Raw genomic sequence first — 8,308 nt, forward strand, 5'->3', positions numbered from 1 at the left:
GGCTGCTGATATTTCATACATAGGCCATTCGGCTAGGTTTTCCTTAGATAACTCAGTCTTAGGCCATTAGAACATAATTCACTCAAGAATGCCTTTTGTAAAAAGGTAAACAAGATTTCTTTGTTGAACTCAACAGTAATTTTCAATATGAAGCTAAATGAATTTAAGAAAATGTGCCATTATCGAAATGAAAAGATAAAACTGAAAGTCTTTCCGCCCACTCAGCATTTCAGCTGAGAGCTCCAAAATTCAGAAAAATGAGTATCTCCACCTTATAAAGAGAGCTACCATACCTATAGCTATAAGACTGAGAAAATATAACAAAGCCATAGCTTTGAGTTCCCCAGAAAGCAGAGTCTGCAGCAAGGACTTGCACTGAGGTAGTTCATTTAATAGTGTATACAAGAATACAGGAGTGAAGGAACGGGGAGAGGGAGGCAGGGTAGGTGGAAACCAACTCAGGACCCTGGGCTAAGACTGTTGCCCTGGGCAACAGGGACATCACTGTGCAGGACCCTCTGAGAAACAGAGAATGCCTTCTGGGACAGGATGGTCCACACAAAGAAGGAGGTCTGGGCAATTGCAGTGTTAACTGCATTGCATTTGGGCACTGGGACCTACAAATGGGCACAGGGGAAGCCTGTTGCTTTGGAGAAGGCTTAGACAGAAATGGAGAGGTTCATGGTAGATACCTGTGGTAGCATGATATCTGTGTGCTTAGAACTGTCTGACACAGCTGTGGTGTAAATAAAAAGCGAACCAATATGATGAGATGCAGGGCGCCAAGCATCCACTACACTGGCCCACCCCATCCCCACCCTTCTTTTTAAGAGAAATCATCAGAGGGAATAACTCCTTAAAGCAAAGGGATTCAAAGTCTTGTGGCATTTCCCTTACCACTCCCACAGGGCATGGCTTAGGGTTGCTCTTCATACCCCAAGGCAAATGAGGAAGCTTAACAAGAAGTTCTCCAAGGGCCTGGAGGAAGATTGCAAGGGGGGAGGTGTAAGTCTCACTGCTGTCAGGCAGCTTTCTCCTCACCTGAAAGAAGTGCCTGTTAGCCTCTGTGGCTAACAGAATAGAGAAGGAGCTTCTGGATCTTAATACACATCTCTTTAAACTTGCCTTCTTTGAACCTGGGAATTCTGAAGTCAGCAGGCTGGCTAGAGCAGTCCAGGGATACAGAGCAAAGAGAAGAGGATGCTTATGAGATCCAAGTGCCTTCTACCACTTAATGCAGCCAGGTCACGTGCATCCCCACTGGCCAGGTAGACACCTTGCATAGTAGGCTAGGATGCACTTGAAAGTATATTGCCCTGAACAACTGCTTGCAGGAGAGAGGGCTGTGTGGGATGGGCCACTGGGAGGCAGCAGTCAGCCCAAGGGTGCATTTTCAGGGCTGATGTGGCAGGTGGCTAGCTGTGCACACAAATGCCCTCTTTCTCTTGCTGGACACATGGCTGCCAAGCTACAGATTGCATTTCCCAGCCTCCGTCCACTCAACATAGCCACATGACTAAGTTATCATCAATGCGGTGCTAGCAAAGGTGATGGGCACCATTTCTGCCTCACTTGCTGAAAGGACATGTCTGCTCTGGATCCGCCTCTTTCCTCTCATCTGAAAAAGGCAGCTTTTTGATCCTGCAGACCAGGAGATTCCCTGGGTGATGGTGAGACAGTCAGATGGAAGGCACTCAGGCCCCAAATGACCTCATGAGGCAGAGCTGGACTAAGCCAGAGAGCAATAAATCTCTGTTTTGTTTAAGCCAGAGTTTTCTCTGCATCTTTGTCATTACTGCCCCTCTCCTACACCAAGGAGAAAAAAAAAAAATTGCCATTTTAGGGAGGTACCTGCAGCATATGGCAGTTCCTAGGCTAGGGGTTGAATCAGAGCTGTAGCCACCGGTCTATACTGTTGCCACAGGAACACCAGATCTGAGCTGTATCTGTAATTTATATCACAGCTCACAGCAATGCTGGATCCTTAACTCACTGAGCGAGGCCAGAGATCGAACCCACGTCTTCATGGATACTAGTCAGGTTCGTTACTACTAAGCCATGACAAGAACTCCCAAAATAAATTTTATTAATTTAATTTCAATTTCTTCCTAATGAGATGAAATACTAAGAAATATGATGTGTTGAGCTTTGGAAGGCCACAAACCATTTCAAAAGCTAAGGCCTTTTTTTCATTCTCCCTTCCCCCAAGAACAAATTTTCACCACTATTGAGAAAGCATGATTTTAGCTATTATATCTTCAGTCCCTTTGTTTGAGCAGCTTGCCTCTGCCCTCACTAATAGAGTGAAGAAAGCAGGTAAGGTCTCTTCTGCGGCCTCCCGGGAGCCCACTTTTTCTAGCCCAGGACAGAAGTCTTCTGATAAAGGTCACTGGAGAATCAAGAGAGAATTCTCAACACCAAATAAAATACCAGGTAAGTGAAGTAGGTGTTGTGGACTGGACATCCCCCACCACACCCCTAAATCCTTCTGTAAAAGCCCTAACCCCCAGTGTTACTGCATCTGGAGATGGAGTCTGTAAGGAGGTGATAAAGGTCAGACAAGGTCATAAGGCTGAGGCCCTCATCTGGGAGGCTTGGTGCCCTCAGCAGACACCAAAGCGCTGCCTCTGCCGTGTGAGGCAGCATCTGGAGGCCAGGAGGAGAGCCCTCAGCAGGACCCAAGCTGGCCAGCACCTTGATCTGGGACTTCCCAGCCTCAGAACCGGGGCGAAGTTACCTCTGCTGTTCCAGCCTCTTAGTCTGTAGCAGCCAAGACACTCAACACTCTGGACCTGTCTACATTTCTTGCGCTCTCTCCTTGGGCTCAAACCACCTGGAGGAGCAGGGGACCAAGGAGAGGGAACCCAGGAGTTTATCAAAACTTACAGAGCTTGCCTTCCTTTGTGTGAGAAAGAGGTGGAGAAGCTTTCAAATGTCTTTTTTTTTTTTTTTTGTCTTTGCCATTTTTTGAGCCACTCCCGCGGCATATGGAGGTTCCCAGGCTAGGGGTCTAATCAGAGCTGAAGCCGATGGCCTACCCCACAGCCACAGCAACACAGGATCTGAGCTGTGTCTGCAACCTACACCACAGCTCACGGTAACGCCGAATCCTTAACCCACTGAGCAAGGCCAGGGATAGAATCCGCAACCTCATGGTTCCTAGTCGGATTCGTTAACCACGGAACCACGATGGGAACTCTGAGAAGCTTTCAAATGGATAAGAAAACAAGGTTTTGATTTAAACTGGACTGGACTTTTTAAAACACAAAAGGGAAGTAAAAGCTATGAGTTTCATACAAGATGTCACCCAGAGGCAGTAAGGGAAAAAACACACACAAAACACTTGTTTCCTAAATGGGGTCTACCAAGTTCAATTAATCCAATAAACCTAATTATCCAATAATTCATTAAGCTATTATTATTAAATTAATATTAAATAAATACCCAAAAAGCAGAGCATATACTGCAAATACATAAAAACAAATAAAACTCCCTCTCTCACTGCTCTTCAGCTTTTGGCAAACCTCCCAAATCTAACTGTGGTTGATTCCCTTCTGTAAGAACTATAAGTTCTTCCCTTCATAGAGACCTCCTAGGATTCTAAAGTTTGTTCATGAAGTGTAGTTACTAAATAGACCAATTACCATTTTGTAACTTATCCTACAGATTTAGAGACGTAGGAGTTCCCATCGAGGCTCAGCAGAAATGAATCTGACTAGTATCCATGAGGACACAAGTTCGATCCCTCACTTCTCTCAGTGGGCTAAGGATCCGGTGCTGCCGTGACCTGTGGTGTAGTTCGCAGATGTGGCTTAGATCTGGTGTTGCTGTGGCTGTAGTGTAGGCCAGCAGCTACAACTCTGATGTGGCCCATATCCTGGGAACCTCCGTATGCTGCTGGTGCAGACCTAAAAAAAAAATAAAAAAATAAAAAATTAGAGCCCTTTGCCACAGGGGCTGTGCCATTCTCCTGACCAGAGTTTGTGTGTCCTTCCCTAATTAACGAATGAGATTTTCTATGAATGATAGAGAAAATGTGGCATCTCTTCCTCTTTATCTATTGAAGCCTAAACACCTCAAAGTGATAGAATTATGCACAGAATCCTTTCACTAATACCCATACTGTCCAATGTGTATTTAAGATAGTGATAGAGCCTTTTGTTTGATTTTTATTTTGATACAGCATTTTGATTTTGATAAAGCTGCAACACAAACACTGTTATAGGTTTCCTAATAGCAGAGGGGAGAGGATTGCTTCTTTAAATGTATTTTCAAGGAACTTTAGGTACACGGTGACTTCTTACAAGTGCCATTAATCACAGAATTGGACATGACATGATTTTCTTACTTATTTCCCATTGAAATTTAGTATCAGCCCTTTCCTCTGGAAAGCACAGGTGGTCAGGAGTCAGAAAAAGCAAGCTTTTGAAGAATGTTCTCTGCTGCTTCTTCCTTGAGCCCCACTAGTTGTTATAAACCCAAAGGCCTAAGGGCTAGGCTCTCCATGGAGAGCAAGGAAGGACCATTTTCTTAATTAAGAAACAACAAAGCCGAAACTTCCAACTCAAAAAACATCATCTATGAAAACACTTAGATTTAGAAAGCTCACAAGCCAAAAGCTAGTTAACCGCAAAAAAGAATGATCTGTCCACTTCCAGTTTCCTCAAGGTTTCCAGCCCCTTGGTCCTCATGTCAAACCCTGCCCCACTCTGAATGCTGCCCTCCCTCCCAGGATGGGCTGCAGATCCTCAGCTCCCACACCTTCTCCGTCCGATGCTATGGTGCCCCATTTCCCATCTCACCCAGCCATCAACACTGCTCCCTCACACAGCTGCCCCCAAGCTCTCTCCTCCATTATCAGGCTGAGGTGCCCAGTGGCGGGGACAAGCCCACAGCCTAAGGATGCCGTAGCCACAAATGCCACAGGGCTTGAACTGAGACTTACTTGGCCCTGAGTTCCATCGCCCCAGCACAGAAAGTATGATTTAAAGAGGTTTTTGTCTCATTTCATTTTGTTTTTGCATTAGTTGAGTCACTGGATGAGGATAAGGAAAAGAATACCAATTTTGTCCCATCAAAAGACCCATGCCCAGCCTGGGTCCTAGATGTTTATCGCCAGACAGCCAGACTTCTGGAGGGGAGGTTAAAACTCAAGCCTTTTCAGAGTTCCCACTGTGGTACAGTGAGTTAAGAATCTGACTTCAGCAGCTTGGGTCACTGTAGAGGCACTGGTTCAATCTCGGGCCCATCACAGTGGGTTAAAGGGTCTGGCATTGCTGCAGCTGCAGCACAGGGCATAGCTACAGCTCAAATTCAATCCTTGGTCTGGGAAATTCCATACGCTGTGGGTGTGACCATAAAACAATCAGAAAGAAACCTCAAGCTTTTTCCTTCCCTCCCATCCCTGTCTGTCCGGTTACCATACTCTGCTCCCCATCCAGCCACATGGTGGACCTCAAGCTACTGAGCAGGGTGGAGGCCAGGCGTCCCCAAAGCAGCAAACCTCCCTGCTCAGTAGCCTAATTGTAGGTCTAGATGTCACCGAGGAGCTACCAGAGTCACTAGATAGACCTGCTATTTCCAGACTAGCAGTCTTCCAAAAAGCTCTCATTTAGATTAATGAAGTATTTATAAGTGAGATGGGAAAGACAGAAAGAAAGATGGGCTGAGGCATGGTGTCTCAGCCCTTCAGTGAGGTCCAGGCTATATCAACAGTCAGCCTCATGGAAGTCCACTGCCCTGACTTGGATAAGCTCTGGAAGGTACGATAAGTTTCCTGGCCTGTCACCATTCATTACTAGGAAGAAAAATCACCTTCTCTTCTGAAGCTCTTTCTGTGCTCATGGCCCACTGGCCATGACTGATGCTACTTTAAGCAAAGTGGTTAAAAGTGCTTAACCTCTGCCAGCCTCATACAAAAGTGCTGGCTGTGGTTAAAATCAAATCCAGAGGAGGCAGAACTGTGCAAGGAGAGTACGTGCCTTCTTCAACCTCCCCACCACCCTCCTAGCAGCTAGAGGTACAAGACCCAACTCTGAAGGTACGGGCTTCTAAGGCTCTCATTACAGAAATGCCCAGGAAATAAGGACAGGGCTCTCATAGGCCACAAATACCATTGATACCTGTCCACCTTTAGACTAAGGTCAGACCAAAGGATGAGTATATGGAACTTACTTATAGCATAAATAATACATATATTATCTTATATTTCACTTGTCAGATCTGTCATTAAAATATTTCTTTAAAAATCTAATAGTATTACTTTCAACTTCTTTTTCAATCCTGTTTCAATTATTTTTTAATTTATTTTTTATTAAAATATAGTTGATTTACAGTGTTGTGCCAATTTCTGCAAAGTGACCCAGTCATAATATACATACATTCTTTTTCTTATATTATCTTCCATCCTAGTTTATCCCAAGAAATTGGATATAGTTTCCTGTTCGGTACAGCAGGACCTCACTACATATCCATCCAACTGAAATGTAATAGTTAGCATCTAATGATTAAAATAAGGTTCACTAGTTCCCTAAGCAACTATATCCTTTTAACCATCAATTTCTTCATAGAGAGCATTCTGTGATTTTTATCTTTTTTTTTTTTGGTCTTTTTGCTATTTCTTTGGGCCACTCCCGCGGCATATGGAGGTTCCCAGGCTAGGGGTCCAATCGGAGCTGCAGCCCCTGGCCTACGCCAGAGCCACAGCAACGCGGGATCTGAGCCGCATCTGCAAGCTACACCACAGCTCACGGCAACGCCAGATTGTTAACCCACTGAGCAAGGGCAGGGACCGAACCCGCAACCTCATGGTTCCTAGTCGGATTCGTTAACCACTGCGCCACGACGGGAACTCCGAATGCATTTTGAATTTTTTTTTTTTTTTTTTTGGTCTTTTTGCCATTTCTTGGGCTCCTCCCGCAGCATATGGGATGTTCCCAGGCTAGGGGTCCAATCAGAGCTGTAGCCGCCACAGCCACAGCAACGCAGGATCCGAGCCATGTCTGCAACCTACACCACAGCTCACGACAACGCCGCATCGTCAACCCATTGAGCAAGGGCAGGGATCGATCCCGCAACCTCATGGTTCCTAGTCGGATTCGTTAACCACTGCGCCATGACGGGAACTCCTGATTTTTATCTTAACAGCTTACAACAAAGTCCCAATTTCTCTCAACACACTTGAACTTCATGTGCAAATGGAACCAACAAAAGGAGGTGCGATCTCTGTAGTTTATTAACAATTCACAAGGGGGACACCATTTTTGAGTTGGCCACCTAGCATCTTCCATTAGTCCCATCACAAAGGCTGGGCTAATAGTGTCCACATGTAAGGGAAAGAACTTAAAAGGGATAGTTTCTTAAAAATTAGCTCAAGATGCATGAAGTAAACAATTTAAAAAGCCCATAAAAAGACAGTTAGCTAATAGTTATTACATACAATAATTTAGCATGATATGCATGATGGCTCTGACCTCCAAAATAATTTAGCGCCTTGAGCTGAGATTAAATGCAGAACATTAATTTTTCCCTCTGGTTGTCAAGTCAACCCAGAGACCTGTCAAATCCATTTAAATAAAGCCTGCATCATGTACTAATATTAAAGGGAATAAAATATTAATATGGGCTGTGCTACAGCACTGACCAGAAGAGTTGCAGTGAGGTTCCTTTAATTCATTACCCTGACAATCTGTCTTTGTACTGAAACTAGGAGTTAAAGTGACATCTAAGAATTATTTTTCATGCCAGAAGATGGGCCCACTTAAGAAAGGTTACAGGTCCTCTAAATGCTGAGAAGTTTTAGTATCGTCTAGAAAAGAAACTCCTGAGTCTCATTTCAATTGTATTCACTTGAAGAGAGTATGTAAATGCCAAGAATCAGTTGTAATGAAAACGAAATTTTAAAAGAAAAAGGGAGACACTAATTCATTGAGACTTGATGAGAGAGCATCCCCTGTAAGAAAAGTGTATCTAAATCACTGTACTATTTAGAAGCCACGTACACAAAGTTCAATCAGTGCTTCTATCAAACACTGATTCTGATTTTTATCTCTGAAGGTTATGTGTTTCTGGATCACTTTCCAGTGTGATTGATCTCTGAAGGGTGGAGATTTTAAGAACACAATCTTAAATACTATATTCCTATTCTGAAGATGATATTCCTGGAAGAACCACACTTATTCATTTAGAGATTTTAACCTGATGAAGAGAGGCTGTAGAGATAAAGAGTGTGAGGAACCTATGTCCATGCTTTATCGTGTTCAAGGAGTGGCTTTATTGATGTCAATACTCAATAGTCATTCATTTTACT

Source organism: Phacochoerus africanus, chromosome 15 (genome assembly GCF_016906955.1).
Source record: "Phacochoerus africanus isolate WHEZ1 chromosome 15, ROS_Pafr_v1, whole genome shotgun sequence".
Classification (NCBI taxonomy): domain Eukaryota; kingdom Metazoa; phylum Chordata; class Mammalia; order Artiodactyla; family Suidae; genus Phacochoerus; species Phacochoerus africanus.